This window comes from Sebastes umbrosus, chromosome 23, assembly GCF_015220745.1.
Source record: "Sebastes umbrosus isolate fSebUmb1 chromosome 23, fSebUmb1.pri, whole genome shotgun sequence".
Taxonomy (NCBI): domain Eukaryota; kingdom Metazoa; phylum Chordata; class Actinopteri; order Perciformes; family Sebastidae; genus Sebastes; species Sebastes umbrosus.
The window spans coordinates 18,749,342-18,776,979 of NC_051291.1; the positions used below are offsets into that span (position 1 = coordinate 18,749,342).

At 41.8% G+C, this 27,638-nt stretch overlaps 1 protein-coding gene across 6 annotated transcripts in view; it reads right to left on the reverse strand.

The window, feature by feature from the left end:
• foxp2 (forkhead box P2) overlaps positions 1–27,638 on the reverse strand; it is a 123,789-nt gene that overhangs the window by 85,684 nt on the left and 10,467 nt on the right. For 5 of the 6 annotated variants that reach the window (XM_037760173.1, XM_037760171.1, XM_037760168.1 and 2 more), the window contains exons 1-3: positions 23,222–23,610; positions 13,934–14,000; positions 13,213–13,278 (exon numbers count right to left, since the gene is read on the reverse strand). The gene's annotated coding sequence lies outside the window, so the exon portion shown is untranslated. Of the gene's footprint in view, positions 1–13,212; positions 13,279–13,933; positions 14,001–23,221; positions 23,611–27,638 lie in introns of those variants that run through there. The other variant, XM_037760169.1, reaches the window with a different exon arrangement.

Sequence of the window (27,638 nt, forward strand, 5' to 3'; positions counted from 1 at the left end):
GACAGCTTAAAAGTACCCATCAGCTGCCTGCGAGACATCTCCCCCTGCACATCCAGCCCCGAACCTCCCCAAACAAACAGCAGGCTCCACTTCAAATACATAGCAGGACTATTAGGTAATCTTCTCCTTTGTTCACTCTCCCTGAGCCTTGGTGACTAACCTCAATCTCTCCCTGTTCCACCTCCTAACTTCAAGCTGACAACACAACACTTGATGCTGCCAGGACTGTGGGAGGAGTGCGCCGTGATGAATGGCTATCTGGAAATATGCTATCTTACGTATTCAAATGAGTTGTCGTGTTATGATGACAGTACCAGTTTGGGTTTGAAAGTGAGAGGGGAAGGAGAAGCAGCACAAGGGCTCTTTGTTTTTGGGACGGGACAAATCTGAGGTTTCCTTTTTGGATATTCAATATCCTGCAAGGTACAAAACAGAGTTACAGTAGTCTAGTGTCTGGGCTTTTTTTTTTTTTTTTTTTTGGAGGGGAGGGGTGCTACGTGTGTCTGTGAATTGTTGCATGCTTCTTAGTCGATTGCTTGCGTGAGTCGCTTCCAACAAAGCCTGGGAAATCAATCAATCTGCGAAGAAATACCTCTTATGCCAGATGTGGCACTTGAAAAAAAAAAGACTTTAAAAGACTTTCTTGTGTTAGGTTCTAAGGGTCCAAACAGTATGAAATGAAATATTTATTACAAATGAATCAAGCTGTCAAAATGCTACCTACTCCACTTTTGAGTTCCTGCTTGTTATTTTAGGTGGCTTCTCTTTAGGCGTAGCATGTCAAATCTGCAAGTAAACGTCTCACTGCGAAATATACCGCCCGCTATTTACTTCACCGAGGAGAATGAAAGACAAATGTTTCATTAGCAGGTTTTTCTTTCTTTTACAAGTCTTCGGTAGTTCCGCTCCTTCTTCTGCGCACCCTTGCATACACCGAGTATAATTATAAATGCAACGCTTGCTATAGGGAGCTGAACTTTTCACACCTTTCAAAGCCACAAAATTGGATGGTTTTGTGGTTGTGCAGCTGCCGCTCCGCGCTAATGCAAGGCGGTGTCATATGAAAAATATTCCTCTCCCCAAACCACAGGGCTGGTCATTAATGAAACACAGGCCGCGCAGTGAGGTCATACAGAGTCTAGATTTCAGCAGCCACACTTAAAAACCGCTCAGAGAGAATAGAGAAACATGAACACAAATCAGATTCCAGCTCCAAGGACGGGGGGAAAATAAATAAATAGAGAAAAGGCACTGGCCCCCTCTCACATTTTCCCCCAGCGCTCTGCAAACAACCGTCAACTGCAGCTCAGAAACAGCTCACAATGAGAGCAGACTAAACAATCTGGTCCCGGCCAAGGAAAATGCTAAGCAACTCTGCACACAGGATGTCTCACCCTAATTGCCAACTATCAAATCTCACAATGGAATCCATCCATTTGGCAAAATCTTCACAGCAAACTTTGGCAATATACTTTTTTTTTGCTTTTAAAAGTGTCAACTTTTTGTGATGAGAAGACAGGACGAAAAAAAGGTGGAGATGGGGAAGACGCAGTTGTCGAGAGAATTTCATTTTCTATCTTGGATTTGCTGGGGTTTATTGAGCTTACAGGAAAACTAGCAGTGCTGAGACGAGGGGGGGAAAAAAAAAAACTTTGATTAGCTAAAGGTGGTAGGGGTCTTGTAAACGAGTGATTAAAATCCTCAGCATTAAGATAAACAGACTAAATAGGTCCCCGAAGACATGCACACTCAGGAAGGAGAGGGAGCGAGGGCAAGCCCAAGTCAGCAAGAGAGACTGACAGACTGGAGGTGGGCATGGGAGCGGAACTGGAGCCTGGGGACTGGTATAAGAAACAGGGTTACCAGGAGGGACCCGGGCTTTAAACAGGAAGCTAATGGACAGTCTCCACCATCCACCATGTGGCATTGTATTTTCCAGCCAGTCAAAGCCACGCTCGCAGAGACCCTATGACTTCAAACAGCCAAAATAGCAGCACATTCATGAAACAGAACAGAACTACTGGGAATTAAAGAAGGCAGAGGGGGGGTGGAGAAAAAAAAAAAGAAAAATGCACACACACAAAAAAAAGGTAGCGGGCCTCGACAGCAGATGGTAAAATTAACATTTCAACAGTTCCTTCCTTTCATGTAGGTCTCGGCAGAACTTTTTTGAAAAAAAAAGTAAGAGGGGCTTGGGTTTTGGTAAGATAGAGTGGTGTAGAAGGCATCTGGAAAAAAGGGGAAGAGGAATATTGGCTTATTGCTCCTGATGGTCCACCTCAATGAAAAATTAAATAGGTCTGTTTTGCAGGTTTCCCCTCTCTAGAGTGCCCTAAGCTGTGTTATGGAAACATCATCTTGGTAATTTATACGCCACAGAACACCTGGTGATGAAAGAAAATAAACTATTCCTCCCTTTCTTTCTCCATTTAAAAACCCCAACACTTTGGCTTTGTGCTCTCTCTCCCTTTGATGTTTGCTTTTTAACGTCCATCCATTTGGGCTTATTTTGCAAGAAAGTTGGCATCTATTGTAGTGTTAAGTCGTGCACAAAATGCTTGTCAGATTTAATTTTGAAGTCTTGATGTACACTTCAAAAAAGGTGCTGTAGAGATGTTATCGTGGAGAGACTGAGGCATCTCTAATAAAGACCCAAACAATGGACAGCCTCTCTCATTTCCAACCCTGTCCAATGGAGCGTCTCAGTAGTACCCATTAATTTGGACACAGTTCTGGCTAAATTACATGTGTTCCACCTCTGTGACATTTTAAATGCAATTAAAAGCTGGTTATGGAAGTGTGCGCGGACTTCCCTGTGATGAAGGGAAATCACCGACGTGATTAACATGCAAACGAGCTCACGCTGGCAGACTAGATTGGGGTTTGAAAACCTCAATTACTTTTGTGTGATTATCTATTTACCAGTACACAGATTTCCATTTCTCATCTCCAGCCGCGTTCCCCCATGCACGAGCCTCAATTATACGTGGCGCACACCTTTATTTATGATGCGCGCGATGCCGGAATACAAGCCTGGGTTATTTTTCACTGTGATATATTGCGTCTTTAAAGGCTGGGCCACCAGACCAGCACTTCCTAATGCTGAACCATTTGCTTTGTGAGCACTTAATATGATCTTGACCCCCACCGCCCTGCACACCCCCAATCCATCCATCCAACCTCTATTTAAACTCTGTTTAATCCCTGTTAGACAGCAGGGAGAGTAATGGACAAAGGGCAACCATTTTTTCCCTTTCAACTGAATTTCCTGCTTTAATAATTTGTATTTATTTCGAAACTATAACACTACCAAAAATCCCTTTTAAAATGCATGAATTACTATGTGTGTGGGGGTGGGTGTGGGGTATTATCTGGAGACTAATTGCAGGTGAAGATCCAACTATATTAAGTGGCAGTTGAGAGGAAGGTGTGAGATTGAAATGAACTGCAGAAACACTCCAGGCCTTATAGTTTGTATCATCTTGTTGATGTAATTATTAAAGCAACGTCTGGCAGCACACGACGAAATGCAATTCAATTAACTTAAACTGCTGAATAGTGACCGTTTTTTTTGTTGTTGTTCAAATTTACATTAAAATATACTTTACATTTTTCCAAGTATGCACGTTTTTAAGATGCAGAATAAAACCCTCCAACTTTTTTTTTTATATAAATGAAAAGAAGAAGCATCAAGCAAAAGAATGAAAAAATATTCCAAAAACACACAAAACAAAATTAATGAACTAGAGTGCAGTAACTGTGCCAATGTGTTCTTGCTTTTCAACCATTTTTATAATGATTTAAAAAAAAAAAATAGTATAGTGCATGATCTTATTGTTTTGTCGGTGTTACTGCGTGTTCCTCGGTGCCCAGGGAACGGGAAGAGAAAAAGGAAGACACACACACACACACACACACACACACACACATATATCTGTGGCACAGCCGGGCTTTTTCACATTGTGCCCAGCATACATAAAACATGCCCTGTTGCTTCAGCTGGAGCAAAAAGGAAAACAGTGCCATCAAGTGAAATTTCTGAGGATTCCTCAAACACCTCGGCAGATAGATCTATCACCTAATCGATCTAAAGAGGAGAGTCTTATTCTGTAAATGTCAATTAATAGTATTATTTATCTTAAAATAAGAGATTTTTTCTTGTTTAACAACTACTGCATCACTATGTGCAGCAATTATTAAACATATCTTTTAAAAAAGTGTAATTCTAATGTATTTTTTTCAAAAGAATATTCTTCAAATCTTTCCTCTGGATGGGAATATTAGACACGAGAGCGCCTCCCACTCAAGTAGTGAGATGATAAGACAAGAAAATGAACATGATGCTTTGCTGACTTCACGTTCAGAACCCTGTTTGAGGCACCTCGGGAACAAAGGGAATCATTATTACTATTTGAACTCCAGGACTTGGCTACAACGCTGGTATAAGGTTGCTCGAGTAGGTGGGGAGAGAAAAAAAAAAAGCAGTGGATAGAGCATATTGAGGGAGTGAAGCTGGTGGTGACGGCTAGAATCATGAGTGAGGGAGAATAAAAGAGACAGAGAGGGGTAGAGCTTAGATAATAGCAGATAATGGACAATTAACTCGGGCTAGTAGTGCCGGCTGCAGTGAATAGCAGCTTGTGGTGCGGCAAGTCCCCGATCACCACTCAGCCATATTCACATTGGGAATACAGGCGATATCAAGCTGCAGGGCTACTGGGCCTCGGAGGTGTACACGCTGCATTAGCAATCTCCACAATGCCTTCAAACAATGCTTGATACCAACAAAGTGTCCCAAAAGTGCCGACGCAAGCACTCCGCCGGTGGGGAAGTCTGTGGTGCCATAACCTTGTCCATTGTTTCATGTCCTTTTCACCATCAAAATAAACCCAGGAGCCGCAAATCCATTAAAAAAAAAAGAAGACATACTGCCATTCCTGGGTGCAGACATAGGAATTAGCATAATTAAACCTATATATATATAAAAGCTAATTGCATAAATAAATGAGCGAATGTCACGGCGGTGCATCACACAAACAATGCACGTGTTCATATCAGAGGGCTCAGAAGTGTTTTTAACTGCCCACCCAAACCCCCCCCCCGTTTCAAGCTCCATCTAAATCTATTGATCTGTGAAACACAGGGACCCAAGGGAGGCAATTCACTTAATATCATACATCTAATGATGAGATGAATAACGATTATACCATTTGGTAATTAAACGTCTTACAAACCATTTAACTGTCTGTGCGTCAGGAGGGGTCGCCGGAGGTCGCAGCGATTGTTTTTCATTTCTCGCTCGGCAACGGAAAAAAAGCTGGGAGACACGCGCGGGAGGTAAGGCTAAAGGGTGGTGGTAGAAAACAGTGCCATGACACAATGGTGAAAACACACTAATGATTGTTAGCAGCTATGGCACTAATCCCTAATGCTGTCAAGACTTTGAAGGGAAAACAATTTGGAGGGAGCAAAAAGGAAAATAAAGCCAGACAAACATCTTAGCTTCCCTGGATTCTTTTCTTTTCTTTTGTATATTTAGAAACCTCATTAGCTCGCTTGTGCGTCCTTTCACAAGAAGAGATAAGGGGAGTGAGGAAAAATAAGCCCATATTTATTGGTAAATACATGACAAGGGCGATGTGAAAGAGGATGGGGGGGGGGGTTATGTACAGACACCTTCACTCTTTGCGAGAATGTGTGTGATCCACACATCCACGCGCTCTGAGAGCCAATTTACTGTCAACATCCACCAACCCTAATCCCTACTTACAGGCAATAATTACCCAACGTTGCCATGTCGGTGTGTTGTTGTCTGGACGAGCATACTCCAAAGGCCTGTTTAGGGCTTATTCTTTTAACTGTAATGTAATGTAAGGGGTTACGAAGCATGCACGCAAACGTCCAATCGCTTTGTCGAACTAGCCTAACCCTTCCATCCGATCCTCTAACAATACCTTTCTTTTGTATCTCCTTCTAGCACATTCACACAGCATTAACTGACAGAGGGGATGTGTGTCATGCTCCTGGCTCCTTATTGAATGATAGCTAGTAAACATTGTCATTCCAAAGAGAGACAGGATTAAAGCCTGCTTCGCCCATTGAGGGGAACAGTGCGCGGAAAGAGAACCGGAACAATAGCCAAATGGAAGGGACGGTATCACAAGGGTCCAATGTCTGCCGTGATGAATATGTGGGAGATTATAACCCATTCCATCATTTCCATAATGTAAAACTCGTCTTTCTTCTTCAACCCCCGCCGACTATTCACTAAATAAATGAGAAAACTATCACCCGCGCAGAAATATTGGACAAAAGGCAGAAGGGGAGGGAGAGTGAGTTCTGAATGACCCCCGTGCCTTTGACAATACAGGCGCCGTCCGGACACATTCGGAAGCAGCGGAGTGAGTAAGACCTGGTAGAGTATTTATCACTGGGCACAATGCAAATGTATTACCATGTCACCTATACCACTTTACGGCGCAGAATGGAACCACGGGCGAATACAAGGGAGTTTTATATAATACCAGGTGGAAGTATGAATGCGGTGTGGCTTCGCTAGCACTCTAACCTGAGGGATCATTCAGTGGACGCTGGTCTTAAAACCGTCCAGCCACAAAGAGTCCGCCCTTTACATTTAAGCAATATGCTAACTAGCCTAGCTAATGAATCTTTTCCAACAAAAAAATCATTTGAATTGGACTGACTGAACGTTTTTTTGAAAGAACTTCTGAAAAGAAAAGTAAAATAGCAGAGTTCAGGGTAAAGAGAAGGTGAATAAAAGAAGTTGAAATGATTGAGACTACCTTTTGGCTCTGGGTGAGTTAATAACTTTTCTTAAAAGACTTTTTTGAACATCTGTGAAAGCTATCTGGTTAAGTATGGCTTCCGGGCGAAGCAAAAAATAAATGACCTTTGCATTATAAAAGTTATACTATATACTGAGCGTACGCCGACGATATAAGCGTCCACTTGACTGCAGGCCCTCGAATCCAACTGTTACTTTTCTAGAGAGCTCCTCAAAAAACATTAAACTTGTGAAATTCCTGAGCCATAGAAAAAAATACCTCCCCACCCCGTGCTCTCCGCTCACACCTCAACATCGCTGACACCTTTCCAGCCATTCACTTGATGTATGTGCGCCTGTTTATGTGAAAGAGAGAAAGCCTACGTGTGTGTGTGTGTGTCATCTGCTCCGATCACTGCAGTCTATTCCAGAGATTTCTCCCATGGTAACCTAGTTTATTTACTTTATCTACAATATAATGCTTCAGTGAGCATTAGCAACTTTGAGACACAAGTTTCAATCAGTCGTCTAGCGGGAGGCGCGTGCGCGGCTCGTGCGTGTGCTCGGCCAGGTGCGGAGAAGAGATGAACAGCGCCGCCCGAAGAGACGGCGCGGCTTTAAAACCGAAAGGACTGACAAAGAGGTCCCGAAATAATACAAAATAAAAACGGACAGCGGGGATAGCAGAAAAAAAAGGAGAAAGCAGAGGAGGAAAGCCAGAAAAAATAAACTGTACAGGACAGCGGGGGGAAGAACTGGGAGGAAAGGTGGTGGTGGTGGTGGTGGTGGATTTAAAGAAAATAAAAGACAGAAGCTAAATAAAAAGTGATATTGTGCTGAGAGACAGGGAGGAAGACAGACAAAGGGAATGATAGAAGTAGACAAAAACAAAGTGAAAGAGAAAGAGAGAGAGGAAGAAAAAAAAAAAGGAAAAAAGAAAGGAGACAAGGTGCTCTCCCTGGGTAGTGTGGAGCAGGTCTTGTCCAATAAACACAGGTGAGCAGCTCGACAGGCCAGGACCACCGAGCTGACTGACAGCTGAGAGCTCTCACTGACCGCCAGCTTTATGTTACATGACATGAGGAGTGCAACTCAACTGACAAAAGAGAAACTGCCTGCACCTCTCAGAGAGTGGGAGGGAGACGGGCTGGCCAAAGCACACACACACACACACACACACCCTTACGCACTTATGCACACTGTTTAAAGCCGCATCCACGCACTGTGGCCACAAAAAACATCCACTCTCGCACACACACCCAGACGGGAGGAACGGCGTGCTATTTCCCTTCACAGGTGAGCAGAAGGAGGAAACACCCCGGCGCTTCGGTTACTTAGTGGGAGAAAGTGAGGAGTTGTAGGGTGAGGGGGGGTAGAATGTATGCTGTGTGCCGACTGAATCTTTTCCACATGACGGGCCTCGGGCTGTTTTTGTCAACTGCACTCTTGAGCGGCGAGGAGTCAGGTAGTGTGACCACATGATTGCCCATGAGGCACTGTGGTGAGAGAGGGAGAAATGGGGAGAGAGAGAAAGAGAGAGAGGGAGTGAAGGATCGGGGGGCCGGGGACAGGACCGATGCAGCGCGCATGATGAGGTGTAATCACAAACCCCATTCAGAGTGCAGTGGAGTTTGTCAACATACACACATTCACATTCCACTGTCTGTCAGCTCTGTGACCCAAATCGAGCATGCTGTGTGTGTGAATGTGTGTTTTTCCACACACACACACGGATGCTTTCTGCCCATTTCGTCTCCAACCAGGTAGTAACAGTTGCACTGTCTGTCTGGGCTTGTGGTTTGCTGTGAGGAAGTCAGATTCCAAGCTCTTGTAGGATTTTCTGCCGCCGCCTGTATCCCTTTTCAACCCGCGATCAAGTGATCATTATGAACAAAGGACTTGGCTTGTTGCCTCTGGAGTAAAAGCTTTTTCAGTGGCTGTGACCGTGTGGTTTGATTTGAAACTTCTACTTAAAAAAAGAAAAGAAAGAGTGAAGAGGAGGAGGAGGAGGAGGAGGGCACTATCTCATGAAGGAATCTGAAGAATGACAATAAATATGCGTCATTTTTTATAATAAAAATATGCACAGTTTAGACATACTTGTGTTAATTAAAAGTTGTAAAGAAATATATTCTGAGTGAAACAACTTGAAAGCTGTTGTCGTTCCATTTAAATGCGCATTAAACTAAATCTCATTACATACATAACATGGAACAGAACAAACAATCTCATTTACATTTATAGAAACCTTCTTTGTGTCTGATTACTTAAACAATGTACAGTAAGTCTTATATCACCACAGGAAGTCTCATTGTCACAATTTCTCCTGTGGATAACGTACAGTATAGGAGCGGGGGGGGGGAAAATCGATACAGCATAGTGTCGCGATATTTTGCATGACAATATTGTTTCAATACACGGATGTCAAGTATTGATCTTTTATTATAAACTATTAATCTCTTAACAAACCCGGCCGCTATTCTATCGTTCAGAGGTTGCAGCGGGCTCAGTCATAAAGCTAGAGTGAAGATACTGGTATGTTATAGAAACTAGAAAAACCTAAGGAATCAATTGGTACCAGCCATTCATGTTAGCTTGTCGGGAAGAATGCTAAATAATACTGCAAAGTTACGCTAAATTTAGGCATGGCCATTTTCAAAGGGGTCCCTTGACCTCTGACCTCTGGATATGTGATGAAAACTCTGAGATGAACAGAGTGAAAACTGTATCTTATTAGATAAATTAGATGTTGATAAACCGCATAATTTGCAGTTAAAAAAAGGTAATAAATCGCAATATATCTTATCACAATACTCGCAATAAGATTGTATTGTGACTTAAGTATCGTGATAATATCGTATCGTGGGGTCATGCAGTCTCTGAGATGAATAGCACTCATCAGTGGGGTTAAAACAGTGTAGATTGAGTTGATGTCATAATGACAGTATCCCTATAAAACACTGGACTGTGAAGGGGCTAACATAAACTGAGGGCTCTGTGTGTGTGCAGCCTGAAAAATGAGGCTTGCGTGACAGTTTGGTGATAACACGCCGAGTTCAATCTGTCAAGACAATCAGCATTTAGACCTCGGGGAGAAGAATGCGCGACTGTGTGCGACCGATTCATTGGACACGATCACCTGCGAGCGAAGCCACTCGTAATTCTTCCCACCTGAAGTGAGGAGTTCAAACTAATGTCAGGCCGCTCTGATGTCATGCCTGCCTCGGGTTGGGTTTCACAATAATCTCGGGGCTGTTGGAGGGATGCCATCGAGGTCCGGCTTCCGCGCCCAAGCTTTCTCCAATTAAGTCGCGGGGGGAAAGAATAACACGTGAAACACTAGATCCCTGCTCGTTTATAGAAATTAAGCTGGTGCATGCCGTATTTGCAATCAGTCATTTCTGATATGAGGTGTGCATATACAGAACTATTGGAGGGGCCTCAAAGTATGCTGAGGGCAAATTTATCTTTTTTTTTTTCTTCACATATTCTGCAAAATAGCATGAAGATTTGTCATTTTAAAAAACAACTGGACAAAAGATAAGAGTGGGGGAGAGATAAAGAAACAGCATAGGCAGCCACGAGGATCAATAGACTCATTGAGCCTCTTTATCTTCTCCTTAAGGAATGATGGCGATCCTCATTCTGAGCCTCCTCACCTCCCCACTTTCTAACTCCATTCTCATGGCAACTGTGCACTCTGGACAAACACTCTCCATGCAATCTCTTTTCTTTCGCTCCTCACCGTCTGCCCCGCATCTCCACATCCTCCTCTTGTTTTTTTTTTCTATTCTGTCCCCTCGGTCATTTCTCTTTCACGTCAGACCTGCGAGCAACATAAATACCTGACACTTGCCAAGAAAAGATATAGTGCAGAGTCTGTTCATATGGAGTCGGAGATCTGGACTGAATTCAGCCTTGTTATGGTTATATATTTCAATGTGTGATGGCTTTCATATGGGGCCAAAGAAGAATATACATCACAGGTGTGAAAAATATTTCCTCTGTGGAAATAGTGTAAGTACGGGGTTCCGGAGTCTATTTAAAAACAGGACAGCTCCTAATCCCGGAGATCAGCAAAGGGCAGGACATCATTGGTCGATCCACTTTTGCTCCAATTTGCTCACAGCACGGCACTATCAGACCCCAAACCAACCCTCATTAAATCAAAATATGGAAACTTGGGGAACTTCCAAAAACTCCCAACTTCTCTCCCTCCCTCTTGCCTAAGTGTAGAGACAAAACAGTGGACCATAGAGAAGGACGGCAGTAGGTCCTTGGGACTGAGAGCAAAAGGAAAGGAAGAGAGGGAAAGTAAACCTTTGATGAGTAAGACTTTTTTTGTTAAGCGAGGGGGCTTAACTTTAAAATATTCTGGGTGGCAGTGAATGGGGGATTGACCAATGGCCCTGATCTCAGCCACACACTGGGGCACTGGGGTTAATGGTGGATAAAGATTAGGAAAAAAAAAAAAAAAAAAAAGGGGTTGCTTCGCCTGATCTCCATCCACCCCCACACTCCACCCCGCAGTTTTCACCTTCTCAACCAATCCCAAATCAGCTAGACAATGGAGGCTGCCAATGGGGAATGATCCGAGTCCCTTTGATTTCTGCCTCTACCCCCTCGACTGCTCCGAGTGCCCAGGGTAAAGACCCGTGGAGGTTCCCCCTGTTTGCCCACTCACAGGGACCACAGTTAGCAGGGCTCAGGGAAACCATTTGAGGATTGGAAGTGGAATGACAAGAGGTCTCTGATCTATGACAAGAAATCAATTTCAGACTGGAAATGTGAGCAGAGGGCTGTTCAGTCCGAACCGCAGCTTCTTTAAAGCAGCCAAAGATATATCTAATTGCTGTAGATTTTTATATACGTCTACATTGGAAGTGCGGCTCGCAGTGTTCGGGCAATTACACTTTTTTTGCGATGATTAGGAGGACTTTTTTTTTAGGCCAGCAGATATGCAGTAAGAGTTCATCTTTGAAGATTTAACTGAATACTAGACAAATTAGGAACTAATATTTAAATCTCTTTTAGGTGGAAAAAGGGAAATGTGGACTCTGCTTCACTCTGGAAAGATAGGACTCTTGGGGAGGTGGACTTGGTTCTGCAGCCAAGCCACCCGGCATCTTCGCTCCTGCCCATCATATCTGTACCTCAAAGGCGCTTCTTCACGACTAAGATAAATACACTTCCTCCTTTAGGTTATGGGGTAGAATATCTAAATAAACCTACGGTATGGCCTGGATTCAAAGCAAACGGACAGCGATATCCGGCTTATATAAAGTCGCTATACATTTCACTGGTCTTTTGAATATTTAGGCAGACATATTAAAACAATTCATATAGTAATGATTGATTACCGAGTGACAGTACATATCTGTAGCAAATCATCACATTCAATCATTCACACACACCACTCTTTTCTCTTCACTGCCATGTTTACTTTATATACTTACAAACCAACACAATTAAAAGTTTTCTTCTCACCATCACTACATAAAAGTGTTGGGAAATGTGTGTGTGTGTCTGTGTGTGTGTCTGTGTGTGCGCCCGCGCGGCATGGATGCATGAGTGTATACGAGGGATCTAATCAATACAACGGCCACATTAGACATGATGGAGGTATAATTGGTGATTCTCATTACGTGACCTGAGATTCCTCACCCTCATTTGTGGACTGACCTGGTGACAAACACCATCTCGTGTCATTAGCTCGGAAAAAAAGGGAGTTTAGCAGAACTACAAAGATGCGGGATCAATCAAGGAGTCGTTTTTTATTAGATATTAACTGATTAACAGATAATATTCGATAGGACTGCCCCCTCTTAGTCGGCTAATCGGTCGTTTTGGTCTCGGTTGGCTAAGATTTCTAGTCTTTTTTTATGCTTTTTTCATGCTGAATGACATTTCTAAGCACATCTCTGGTGAACACAAGATTTAAAAGTGGTGCTTTTGTGAGAATCTTTGTAGAGAAACTCAGTTTTACAGATCTGTCAATTAAATCAACTAATCGATTAGTTGATTTAATTGTATGAGTTAGTCGACTGAGAATTTCTTTAGTCGAGGACAGCCCTAATATTTGATTCACTCATAAATGTGTTTTATTTAATATTAAGCTAAAACAATATTATGCTTGAAAAATGCATACAAATATCTGTCTTGGTATCTGAAATAAGTTGCTACTGGAAACATGAATCTCCCACATCCCAACATGATGGCCTTTTAATGAAGTTAGGTCCATGTACAAACAGGTATGCCTTTCCCATACCTGGCTCTGCTGTTTTTGTCATTTCAGCGTTACTCTGAGGCCATATCTCACCAACAGTTATGCCTGATGTGGCTCATTACAGTAGACACATCTATCTGGGGGGAAGAAAAAAAAACACAACACCAGGCATGCAAGGACAATGAAAACTGCTTTCACTTACCACTTTGGACTTTACAGTGTGTGTCGTCTGCTTTCTTCTACGGGCGCAGAGTGTGCATATTTCATCCTGAGAAAAAGAAAATAGATGTTTTGGACTGAAAATATGAGCAGTAACATAGAACAATCCTGCATCTCTGCCTTCTAGTTTCTGTATAGCCAGTATAGAGCGATACACGGTGTTCACTTTATTCGGTTCTGTTCGGCTACAAATCTCAATCAAGACATCAACAAAGTAAATCCGAGCTTGCCCACATTTGTCGGCCATAATGCATATCATAACTTCTAAGCTGAGAGTAGATTGAAAAATCCTTGGGGTGTGAAAACCAAACAGGCACAGCTGAAAGGTTGCCCAGTGGAGGGGGGAATTCTATCAAGGTGGACAAGATGAAGATTTGTTACATTTGAGTGGGGGGAATGGGGCCCCTTTGACCTCCGCTAGCCACTACAATCACCCTAACACAGTCGGGCTTAACAATAATGCAACACCACGACCAAAGACACAGTTGGAGTTTTGATAAAAAAACTAAATTGAGTTTATCATTTTATTCAAACAAAAAAAAGAAATGACTTGAAAGAAGAATGATCTTGAGAATACACTGTAGGTTTCCTGGTAATTTTAACACTGATCCTTGACAAGACACTGTTAAAGCTCCTCTAATCTTTCTCAAGGTTAAGGATTCTCTGACAGATGGACATGAAGGGGACCGTGTTCAAATACTCACCCTAAGGGAGAGAACTTGCCGTCGTTGTCCGTCACAGGAGTGGAAGGAGTCCGGCGATGTCGGCTATCTGCGGTGAGACAACAAAACAGAAAGTATATCATTAGTCCAGAGCTAGTCATGAAATGCTTGTTTCCTGGGTGCTTTCAGAGCTGGGACGGACATGTGTGGGCTAGATTGGGTCTTGCATAACTATTGTCTGTGTGGCTTGTAGGTGAAAGCAATAAACTTTGGAACAACAAAGTGCACCTGGATTTTGCAGTGAAGCATGGGAACGTATGTGTGTGTGTGAGTGAGTGCATGCACAAACAGGCAACAGTACAGTACAGTAAAAGCTACACACACACACACACATCTCACTTTCTCAAGTTAAAAGGTGGAGTGCCTGGAAGGCTCAAGCTCTCAACGCCAAGTAAATCACACTATTAAACTGACATGACTGATTTCTCATGTACTGTAGGTCCATTCAGGCGTCTCCATCTTCTCTAATTTAGAGACCATTAGTATTGATGATTTTTTGTGTTAATCACACAGCTACAGCAAAGAGTGCACAATACCACAACTGCAGCTACAGATTGCTCTGGACATTTTTACTGCACACACGCCACGTTTAGAGCATTAGGCAAAACATAATAATAATTCCCCTCGTTGAAGAGCGCTGTGGGGGCACATTTCTGCTGCCAGGGGCACAAAATGGCCTGGATGTTCCTCTCTGAGACTTTTTTTTTTTTCCCCCCTTTTATTCTCCCAGAATTCCATTGACCCCTACAGGCAACCGACGACTGCTGAATTCTAAGGAATGTGCTCTCTGAACTGTACAAAAAAAGCCCTCAGCCCGACGAGCGCAGCTGAAAACAAAACATGCCAACTGCTATAATTTTTCACTGTTTTGAGTTTGTGGAAAAATGTTGCACAGATTGCTGCGCAACGTTTGCTCAGAACTGGGGGTGAGAGGGTTTGAGGTGGGCACCAGAAAGTTTACAAGACAAGTTTAGGATCATATAAAATCACATGATTAATTTGTATTTTGTACGTCTGCATACTGAACAACTGAGATATACAGTTATATAAAGTAATAAAATGAACAAGTCTAAAAATTTTTGCAAAAAGCCTATAGCTGCACGGGACGATTAAAGCTGTCAATCTAAGTAGGGCTGTGCATTGGCCAGAATCTGGCGATACGATACGCATCATGATACAGGGGTTACGATTCATTATATTGCCATATATTGCGATACTGTAAGCAAGGTGATATATTGTGATTTTTAAAATCTAATTTTAGGAAAACTGTCATAGTATAAAGAACACACCACTTTATGCATAAAATCTGAGTAAAATAAGTTGACTTTTTTTATGTAATCAGAACAGCTGTATCTGTATTTGTATTTATCACAGTCCCTGTAACATCCAACATCACAGCACTACTTTGAGAGGACACATACAGTGAGATGGTGCATTTTTTTGCAAATGAAATAAAGTATGGACCAAGTTAATCTTTGCATGACAACTATTAATTAAAAATCAAAAGTGTTTTTGAGAATCGATACAGTATCACAAAACATAATATTGCGATACTCGATATTTTCGATATTTTCTTACACCCTTAAACCTTAGTGACGAAAACAAAACAGAACGTTTTAAATATGATTTAGATGTAAAACATTACTTTACTTAAAATGATTTGCTGCCGAGCAAACTTCAATATCACAACACCTCTGGGCTGTGCAGATGTCATATTTTATTCACCGGAAAAGCATTAGGAATGCTATTAGTCTGTATGACCTCCAATTCGTGGGGATTTACAAATACCACACATATCTTTATGCCAAATACAAAAACCGCTGGTAAATTCTATCAACTTATAAATATGGCAAACGCATTCAAGTATTCATGAAGGCCTAATAATGCTATAGGCTGATATTTACATAAAGCGTTCGTGCACTAAGTCAAGATAAACTATTTAAGACCCGGACCACAAATACTTCCACGCTGCAGAAAAAGGAGGGTCCTGCGATGAAAGAGGACATTATGCTAACAAGTCAGATTACTGTACACAATAACTTTATCTTAAAAGTAAATACCATCCTTGGTGTTGAAAAGGGGGGAGGGGGGGGGGCGGCATTATGGAAAGTCACTGGCAATATTTCTGTGGGGACCAAATGCTCCTTATCAGTGTTAGTCGAGCAATTCAGGCCCGCCCGAAGAAAGATGAGTCTTCAAACTCATTCTATTCATGGTCAGACGTGTAATTACCCTCAGCTCACAGTCTAGACGTAACCGCTTTCACAGTATTTAAGACCCCCTATGCAACGCGCGGACGCCGGCTCCTGCCGCCGAGCCCCGCACGTTAAATCTGTGGGCAGATAAATTAGTGAAGAATGCAATAAAATAGACACAATGAGAGGAACTTTATCCTCCCCGCTGCTAAATGAGATTTCTTTGAAATGCAGATCAGTGGCTCTAGATTAGTGAATTTTAGCTGCTGTCAACATCATAACAAAATACAAATGCGATTGTTCGCCGGCGCCTTATCTCCTTGCTTCCATCTGCTAGCTGGTTATTTACTCCCCCCTGATTTACTATGCAGATCTAAATAAGTCGCATCAAAAGGAGGGCTTACTGCACAATGCCTTCTTAAGCTTCTACATCAAGGTATTTGAAAAACCGGTAGTCACATGAAAAGGCTGCCCATCAAAGGCACATCTCTAATGAACTCTCCCATATCAGAGGGGGCTTGTGGGGCCTGGCTTTAATGCCGTCTGTGTGGTGAGAGAGAGGAGCAGAACTACAAATCAGAGCCACCAAGCCACGGTGGAGACGGGAGGAGGAAGATAGAGAGGGGGAGAAGAGAAAGGAGAGACAGGAGAGGGAGGAGGAAGGCCTCAGTTATCAGATGAGATTAACTCAGCTGCACTGGGACTAGTCCTAGGTCTTTCCATCCATCCATCCATCCATCCATCCAACTCTTTGGTCTAGGCTGAAGAAGGCACTCATAAAAAGACTACAATAGCACTAGATGAAGTATCAATGGATTGCTGGACTTGGCCACGGGTCTGGACAACTAAAAGAAAACCCAATAGAGCAAAGATTCAACATGTAATATCAACTTTAAGCAACCACCTTCAAATTCAAACTAAATGCAGTCTCCTCTGGGCTTTTTATACAACTAATAAACTAACAAATCAAAGAATATTAATAAATATCTGTTAAAAAAAATGACAAACCAATCCACTTCTCAGAGGGACATTCTTGGACAGACTGTCAAAAACAGGAAACAAAAGCACACTCCGCTGTCCCTCCCCCCCCTTCTCGTTCTCCCCAGGTCTGCAAACAGCTTTGCTAATCTCGAACAGAGCTTTTGCATTACGCTCCTGCAGTAACCTTTAATTTCATGGTGTATTTGTTGCATTCAGAGCACAGGCCGGATTACAACCGACAATCTTCAGACTTATACGGCGAAAATAAACTGCATGGAGAGATCATGATCTGTATCCCCCCCCCCCACCCACAACCAACCACCCACCCACCCATCATCATCTCCGCCACCATCCTGCTTTGTAGCAGTGTGCCTGGATGAAGGGGAGACCCCCACCAACAAGCATGCAGTTTACCAGTGAACAATTAGCCCCGGAGCAAGAGCGGGCCCGGCACTGGCACATGTGGTTAAGAGGCGAGCGCTGCGGGAGAGCGCCAGATGATGAAGGGATGAGGATGGGGAGGAGGAGGAGGAGGGAGAGAGAAGAGGACACTGACGGGGGGGTGGTGGTGGAAGGAGGCGTGTTGCGTGTGCCAGACACGCGTGTGCCAGTTTTTTGGCTACCGGGCATGTCCTTCGTCACTCACTCGCAGCTACTCTTTACAGAAAAGATAAAGCCACATAATGGGCCCCCTCCTCAATTCCACTTTGAATCTGGGTTTTAGGAACCCGTCCAGATTGAGCTGTAATGTGAAGGCATCCGACGGCTGACTCGCTTTCGCTACAGAAACCCCAACTTCTCGTCCCTCCCCTCACCCCGCCTCGAGCGTCTTCCTGCTGTGTAGCATGCCAACTGGGCCCGGTGCCAGTCGCATTTGCAACCACAAGGGACCCTTGTCTTTTTGCCTTGCCTAATGAAATGACAAAACAACAGATTTGCATATGCAGAAACAGGTGTTGTAACAGGTTTGACTCCTCTTGACCCGGGCCATGTTGAAGAGAGAAAAAAAAACATGCATGAAAAAAACTAAAAAAAAAAAAAAAGTTTATGACCAACAGCTGCCTGGAGGTATTTAGGCTCTAATGGGCACTCGAGTCTGCACCATCTGCCCTGCTGCTTGCCAGAAGTGACAAACTAAATTAAAAACCACTCATCAAATATCATAAAAATAAACCATTGTTTTGCTGCCTCCATATGGTTGTGGCCGTTTTTATTTCGTTCTCACAAGAGGAGCAGCGACGAGGGGCTGAGCTCCGAAGGCCTATAGCTGTGATCCAGGGAAAATCCAGAGAGCCGCACACAGTAGCCTGTAATTACCCTCCCGCCGATCCGCTGTCTTCAGACCAGAGCCCTGCGTCATCCTACACATTATCCGGGTCCATCCTCTCCACATTACAGAGTAGAAAACCCAACAGAGCCGGTGTGGTGAAACGAAGGTCATTGTTTAGAGTAGGATTCGGGGTTGCCATCAAAGAGCACGAGCTGGGTGTTCAGATGGTGAAAGGAGATAAAAAAAATCACTGCACTATACTTGTAACTAGATAACTGCTATTTTGCTTTATGCAAATTTGTATTTGCCAATGCCAGAAAGAAAAATTGTGGCGTAGAGTGTGTTGCTGTGAGAAACAACCCAAACTAACAGTGATGCATCTCTGCAAATGTCAAACGTCTCCACATTTTGACCAAATTACGTCCTGGCCCAAAGGGCTCGGCTGGAAACATTCCTGTTGTCCTTTACTGAAAGACACAGCTACTGTACAACACCCGACTCCACCACCCAACCCCCATGCTTCCAGTTTTCCCTCCTGTTTTTATTTAGATGAGTGAGACAGAAGGAACAAACCTGAGACAGTCGTGACCCTGCGCGAGTGTTGTAACTTGGTCTAGAGCTACGCCGGCAGAAGGCAGCACCATATGCCCTCAGCCCCGAGCTGGATGCTCTTTCTGCAGCCTAATGTGCCTGTCAAAAACTGTTACTGTCACGAACCCCCCCCCCCCTTTTCCATGTTTTTTTCCCCCTCTCACAACATGTTTGAAATAAACATTTTTTTTCCTTCTTTCTGTCCGTGTGTCTCTCTGGGTAAAGAGCGAAGGTCCTTGGAGATGGGAGGCAGAGTTAACGCAGTATTGATGTATATCTGTGGTCAAAAACACGAGCGGTCTATGGCTGAAGCTGAGCTATCATTCATAGCCATGATGCACACATTAAAAACTAATCTTTTTTTTCCAGATCATTACCTTCTGATTGTCAGATATTAATCAGGTTGGAATTGACCCAAAGAAGTTTCCTCATTTTACTTGCATACAGTATCTATCACGCCACTAATAATCAAATGATGTTATCATTACTAAAAAAAGATGCCAGAGATGTCTTCATAACTGCCCTTTAAACAATGGTCGACTTCACTGTTAGCCTACAGTGCTGTCTCACATGAGGTTTGACTGTTTACGAGTGACAGGCTGATGGCTGAGCAACAGTGACCTTGCCTTTTACCACGAGTGACCCTCTATCTTTAATTCAGGGCAAGACCCCAAAACCAACACATTTTTTCACACCAGGAGAACTGTCCATCTGACCGTGACTTGAATAAAAGCTGCCATGCTTTCACACCACACTGACCAGCAAGTAAACATGCAATTGTTAACTCAACAAGGAACAAAAAAAACAAAAAAGGGCAGAAAAGCAAGGGCTGTGGCTGCTGTAGGTGTACTGTGATTCAAATGAGTACATAGTCTACTGAATAAACAGACCGACAAGAAGTCAGTTAGTGTTACAGGCCGAGTTTATGCCAGCTCAACGGGAGACTATTAAACTACAAGGTCACCGTCGAGACTGCGGTGCCAAGAGGTGAAACCTTATGAAAAGGCATAAAGTATCTTAAGGAAATATTGTGTAAGCAAACCTAAAAGTTTGTTTTAGAACCCTAACATGCATGTCCCCTTTCCATTTCAGAATCTGACACACGCGCCGGCCAAAAGCTACACTCTCTGTGGCTTCACAATCCTCGGAGGGAGGCGTGATGACGCAAGATTTAATATTTGCAAAACAATCTTTGTGAGATTATTTTGACACTGGATTGTTTTGGTCTGAGTAAATATGTAACCGCCTAGCCTTTTCAAACTTGGCCAAGCAAACCCATAAAAATAAACTAAAAGCAAATTCTCCATGTGACTATGAACTGAGATGAAACAAATGGCACAGTGTGAAAAAAGAAATAAGTCACTGACTGACTCTTTCCTCAGATAACTCGCCCTTGTGTGGGCAAACTCCTCTCTAATCCCCATCCCCTGACCCCACCCTGCACTGCTTTCTCTGGCCAAAAGAGTCACAACGTTTCTCCCTCACAACGGCGTCGAGTCGGGCTTAAGAAGTGACCCAGGGAGCGGAACTAAAAAAGTCTGAGCTGTCTCAAGACTCTTAGGAGCTGTGGCACACAAAACATCATTACTGTGATGTGGATAATTACAGTGCGAAAGAGGTGGCCTCTTAAGCATGTAATACACTCTTTTATCTTAAGAAGTCAATCTCTCCCAAGCTGACAGCTCGCAGTATATGATCCCGGTAAACAAATACTTTTGCCGCGGCACAAAAGTGCTATTAAAGGCCAAAACTGTCAACACAAATTCCATTCTTACAGGGGAGGAGGAGGAGGAAGAGGAGGAGGGGAGGGAACCAAAGTGGGAGAAGGGGAGGAGGGGGGGAAAAAAAGGACTTGATCACTTCTGGTTGCTTTAACTTGCATGGAGGTTGTCATGGAAACATTTCTATGAAGTTAACTGGGATAAAACCTGAACATTTGCCATTTAATTGCCTTTAAGCTTAGTAACAGGGCCAGGTTAGCTGTATATGAAAACACGCTGTGTAGGGTTTACGTGGATGGGGCTCGGTGAGATGTTTAGAGAAGTGAGGCTGGTGCACCACTCCCTCGGTTTTCTTACCCATTTTTCCCCCCAAAATGCAGCAACACCTCAAGGGTTGAGCGAGCAGTCTGTTTCATTACAGAGGTGTTGGGGGATGGGTGATGGTGCAATTCAAAAGCTAATCCAAAAGTGAGCAAGTGTTTCATTGCCTATGAGAAGTACTCTGACTCAAAAACACAATCGATGTGCAGAAAAAAAATCCACTTTCTGGACTTTTTAATGTGATTCTAAATTCGCCATTTTTGCATTGTGTTGTTTTTTCTGCGTTCGCAGTAAAAGCACACAAAGTTTTCCCCTCAGAATTAAAAAAATAAAGCATTTTCTACATCAGCTTCAGCAACAATTTCCATATCCAAGATAAAAAATCATGCATCAACCGGTGTTCATCGAGCTGAAAGCTGAATCTTAATATTGATAAATGATTGAAACGTATGACAGGGTATACACATTAATCCTGTGGAGGACATTCATTTTCCTATTACCATAATGTAGAGCACGACCGCCCGATGATAAATGCAGCAATCAAAAAATGGACGCAGAGTGGGGAGAGTCGGGGTAATAAGTGCACTGCTCCCAACAACGGTCAGTGTTGGAGGGAGACTAATGGCAAGTCTCTCTCCATCTCTCCCACCACTGCCTTGGGGGGAAAAATGCATCCTGTTTTACAAAAAATCCAGTGACCTTCCTTACCGCACACACACACACACACTACCACCCTGACAACATGTAAACAAGACTGTTTTAAACACGCTTCAAGAAATGATTACAGGGGCCACTTCAACAAAGGGGCTGATTGTGCACTGTCGATGACATATTTCACAAGGGGCATTTATTGCCGCCTGGCCTTTGAAGAGTGAGAGCTGCTGAGTGACGGGGGAACTGGCCCACACCTGCATAACTGAGGAGGGAACACCTGTGCACCCTGCGGCTCCAACAAGGAGGGTCCATCCAGCTAATCCAGGGGTGAAAGCTGATCAGAGGACAGGCCTGAAGAGTTCAGCAGCTCACCACTATACCTTGTTAGCCTTACTTTACCAAAAAAAAAAAAAAAGTTACTACTATCTATTGATTTTTTGGGCCACAGTGATTGCAAGAGTACAGGGGCAAGACACAGAGAGTGAAACTCAGCAGAAGCTTTTTATATATGAATTTGACTGTTTTGCTTATTAATAAGATAGATTTTGACATCAATCATGATGAATTTTGATATGCTACCCAGCATCTCTTTTGTTTGTTTTTGGACAAAAATGGAATATAAAAAATGGAGCGAGCAAGCACGGTAGGTAAGGTGTTGGACTGCTGATAATCAGATATTGATCGTGCAGATAAAGCATTGATAATTACAAACAATTACAGCCTTAAATCTACTTGCATTTCATTTTTTTAAGTGTACTATTTGAGCTTAAGAAACTGTGACAGTGCTATTTTAAAAACATGAGGAAACAAAAAAAGCTTTTAAAACTAAATGCATGTCACAGATGAAAATACCATGGCTTTACAACACTAAAGGAATTTTTACTAATCCTTGCCTATTTGATAAATAAGATATTTAATATGTGATATACATATAACAACTTGTATTACACATAATTTATTTGCTTATGTTTTTTAGTAATTACTGCAATTTTAGCAATAACCAATAAATTCTAGCAACCACTAAATAGATAGGCTTTCAGTGACATTAATGCAGATTATAATCTGACATTATACTGTAAAAAGGCGTGTATAAATCAAATAAAAAAACAGAACAGTGCATTAATATTACCAAATTTCTCAACAGACTACCTTTTAAAAAATAGTTTTTTTTAGATATGACATTTATCAACTTGGTGGTAAATAAAAAGCATTTAAAAATTGAATTAAATGTTGAAATAATATGCAGATAGGAAACAATAATCAGCTTTTCAAAAGTCAGTTTCAGAGCAGGCACAGCCCTGGACAGAGCTGTCTGGAGGTCCAGCATGAAGAACTACAACAGCACTATGTAGGTGAAATATGTCAACAGCTGCACGGTCAATAAAAATCACAGGAAGTCCACGCGCAACGAGTAAATAACAACAAATGTTGCACGTGAAGTTTGCAAAAGCGCGAGATATAATAACACCATGCAGGACTAACTTGTGACCCGGCGGAGAGACACAAATAGTACACTCTTGGGCAAGGAAAAACTTACCAGAAAAAAATGGCAGGTATAGCCTAGATATTTTTCCTCCGCGATGTAAAAAGTCAACACACACCAGGTGAGAAGTCGTCTGTGTGTTTTTGCAGAGAGCTCTTCTTCACAACACGTGACTGTCCAAGTTCACCATAGCGCAGAGAGAAAAACGAACAACAAGCTGCAGAGTAAATAAAACAAGCTGGAATATTCCTCCGCTGGGCACCGCTGGCTGTCTCGGATAGAGACACACACACACTCTCTCTCTCTTTCTCTCTCTCTCTCTCTCTCTCTCCTGCTGTCTCCCGTCAACGCCGCTGTTATTACTAATGCAACAGAGAGAGGAAAGAAAGCAGTACACTGAGTCCTGTTTGAATGACGCGCAAATGCGAGGAAGACGCGGCTTGTTTTTTTTTTTACACACACACACATCAGCAAGCAAAGTCTATTTGGGACTAGAAAACCCCCCCGAGGGGAGGCGCACTTGCTTGTGCGCGGAGGTGTGTGTTGTTATTTTTTGGGCGTACTGCGACCCCGTGTGACGTCACCTGGCCACCTGCTATGTAAACAAAAAAGTCCTTTTTTAAAAAGTTTGTTTCCTCTTTTGCAAAACGGTGTGGTGTTTCTCCATTTAACGGTGGCTCATTCCCCGGTATAGTCGTGCATTGTTGTTGGGTTAGTGAACCGGTAACCCTCTCCGGTAACGGGACGGTCCTTAATCCGACCCAGAGATAAGTGCGCCGGTTTCTCTATCTGAGAAACTTCATTATGAGGGAGATGCACCAAGAAGTGGCTTTACTGCAAAGACAAAGTGGGAACTATACATGGGGGGGGGGGAAATCAATAAATATTCCCGTAATGTTCCTGTAATATTTCAACAAGAACTTCTATCCTACTTTTTTCTGTGACATAAAACCTTATTATTTTCCTTTCTAATCTTTAAGATATTCTTAAAGGAAGTTGTGCGTCTCCTCTGTCATGTTTTATATGGTAAACTATACGTCGCTCACATGTTCTATTATAATTCTGCATAAAAGTAATATGTAATCATTGTTGTGAACATGAATCAAGAGGAATGTGTGTATTGGTGCAAAAATGAAGATCAAATGTGTGTGATTGTGTAAACTAGGAAAAGAATCAGCATCCTTTAAGTCAGGATTTATAGGTCATCATTTATGGTATTTTTTGGGTCACATTTTAAATGTAATAAAATACATTTTACATTATTAATCAGTTTGTAGAGAAAAATACTTCAAGATCATGTGGAAGTGTGTGCATACTGTAAAATGATAGGTAATCAATAACGGTAAAAAAAAATCTTATTATTATTATACGCAATTTTAATGTAAACACAAATTTAGACTAACTCATTATCTAATAAAATCACTGCTAAATAAATACTTTATTACAAAAAATATGACTGTTTGTCTGAAGGAATTTTTCCTATCCACTCTGTCATTCCTTCACAAGGTAATTTAGCCTCTATTTATTCATTTAATAGTAGTAGTTTCCGAAGCCAGTCACACATTGAGCTGTATTATAAAGGCTTTGCTTTATTCTTTATTCTGTCTCGTCTTGCCTTTTTTTTTTTTCAAACGTCGCTGAGACGTTCACGGTCAAGAAATGAATGACCAGATTATCATTAACTGGAAAAAAAGAAAGAAAGGGTGGGGGGGGCAAGTTTTTAAAAATGTAAGAAGTGTATCTTGTCTTATTCTCTCTACTGTCAACATTTTAAATTATATAGTCCATGTTATTAATATTATGAATGACTAATTGTGGGATTTGTGCATGGGAGGTTTGTATTTTTTTTTTTTTAAATGAAAAACACAACCGGTGTGTCTTACTTCATATGCCAGTGTGATTTTAAATTGCATCAATAAAACGGAGATTTTTTTATTAACTAAAAGCATAAATACTCGACATCTCCTTATTAGTTATTAATGTCAATATTTATATTATAGGGTAATCCTTCCCTTATATGCATGTAAAAGCACATAATATGTTGCCATACAGTAGATATCCAAAATGTCCCATAATTGGCCTATTGCTTTAGAAAAACAAATGTTAGGGAAATTTCTACTTGATGTGATAAAAAAAACAAGTATTGTTCTGGTTGAAAATATGGGATAGGCATATTGTATGGTCTAACACGCAATAATTTGGTCTACTGGATTTTTGTGTGTTTGTTTGTGTTATAGATCTTACAATAATTGCTATTAATGATATATATATATATATATCAAATAAAAAGTAGGAAGAAACAGCATCTGGGAAGTGATGAGGATGAGAAGGGAAAACAAGTAGGATGGAATTGTGGTGGTTTGCTGCCACCTACTGGTCGATGTTAATAACTGTCTGTCTGAGGTAACACGAGACAATGGGCTGTAAATAACACTAGGGAAGTTTTCTTATTTCCCCTTTCCCTCTATGTTGAATGTTTTTTCTCTGACACTATCTGCACACTTGGAACTCATTATCACAAAGAAGGTGCAAACTAAAAAAATGCTAATTAATGACTGAGGTGTAAAATAATCTGAAATGTAGTTTACTCTGATCACATAGTGCCATCTACTGATATACATTAGATGTACAAGTTGGCCACTGTGAATACATTCGACACATTTATTAATATTATTAAAGAGGTGTTGATTCAACTTTTTTATTTATTTTTTTGTTGTGCAAGTTTTTTCTCATATTTATCTGCTTCCTTTCTAAATGTGAACACTTAAAAAGGGAATAAAAATATATATTTTGTATTCCTTATTACATTATTACAGACTGTATGCATAAAGATGTGTGACAGTATTTTAAATTATTGTATTTAATTATAAATATATATCATTTTTAACACTTATTCATATATCTGCCTTTTATAAAAGTTGCAAATGCGAATTTCTGATGCTATTTAAAGACCAAAACTGCAATTAAAAGTAAAAAGAGAACCTCTTTGGCTTCAAAACGTAGAACAAAGGGTCCTTTGAGGACAAAAGCCTGCTCACCTACCTGTGAAGGATTGTATAACCAGAACTAAAGTCTATTTACAAGATATACTGGATTTTGGGGTAAAGTTACACTGCATATCGAGGATTAGTTGAACTTCCTATCCGAGACGGTGGCACACACACACACAAACTCAATTCGCTACAAAGAACAGAATAATCTTCAGTTTTCTGTTCCAAGATGCAGCGAACCTGAAGTATGACGGCTGCCTTCAACGGCAATGATACGAGAGGATCTGGAGATGTCAATACTCGCTTTAACACAAAGGCCTTTCAAGCGCACTATCGGCACTAATAACTATTTGAGACATAATCGATCTCAACAGGGAAATTATCTTATTTTTTTGCAGTCTGCCCATGGAGGTCAGAGGTCAGAAAAAGCTCCAGGGCACTTCCCCTGCAACAGGTAGGGTGACAATGTCCTGGGGACACTTTGGTACTTTAGGCAATACAAGTTCTTTAACTGTGGTCCTTCAACTGCAGCAACCTAATGCACAACATTATGGAAATTCAAAAAATAAAACAGTGTTACTAATAGTTAAAATTGCAAAATAAGAGTTTCTTAGATAAAGATAGCAAATATTTGACAGCAGCTCTCATGTGCACCCGATTCGACCGTTATCAGGCCATGAAATAGGCGTTATCAGTAGCTATGAGCACCATAGATGTGGGTCATTAGGGGTCTACTACACCTACTATGTTGTAAAAGTCAAAGCGAAACTTAAAAGCAACACGTTCTAACACGTAGTAAAACTGAATGAAATGTTACGTTCTGAACACAAACAAAAAGGCTTTTTTTAGGTTTAGGCAACAAAATCAATTTTGGGGAAAAACAGCCTGTTTTGGCATAAAATAACTACGTTTAAAAAGTGAAAGTGAAACTTAAGACTTGTGAACACAACGACAGCTAGACTTTGTTGGTTTCCCGTCCATCACCCCTGATCTCCACCCCATATGTAGTTTCATGCGGTCTATACTACAGCACCTGACTACCACTTCTGCTCCTATTATAATTACTACGGTCACTAGAGGTCGGTGTCGTGTTCTTTTATACCTACTTTTGGTGATCTTCCATGTGAATAGATGATAAAAACCTAATATCGTGTGTAGTCGGCCCCTATTGACCCACATCAATGGTGCTTATAGTGACTGATTATGCCTATTTAATAGCCTGACAACAGTCTAATCGGCTGTACAGTGGGTACAGTAACTTGAGTTGTCAAACAGCTGCACTAGCGGCTCTGTGATGCTGAACTTAGGCACTGCGGTATTTTGAGCTAAAAGCAAATATCGGCATGCTCACATGCTCACAGACAATGGTGACATGATGTTTAGCCTGTTCACCATCTTAGCTTAGCATGTTGGCATGCAAACATTGACTAATTAAACACAAAGCACAGCTGAAGTTGATGGAAATGTAAGTAGTTATGCAG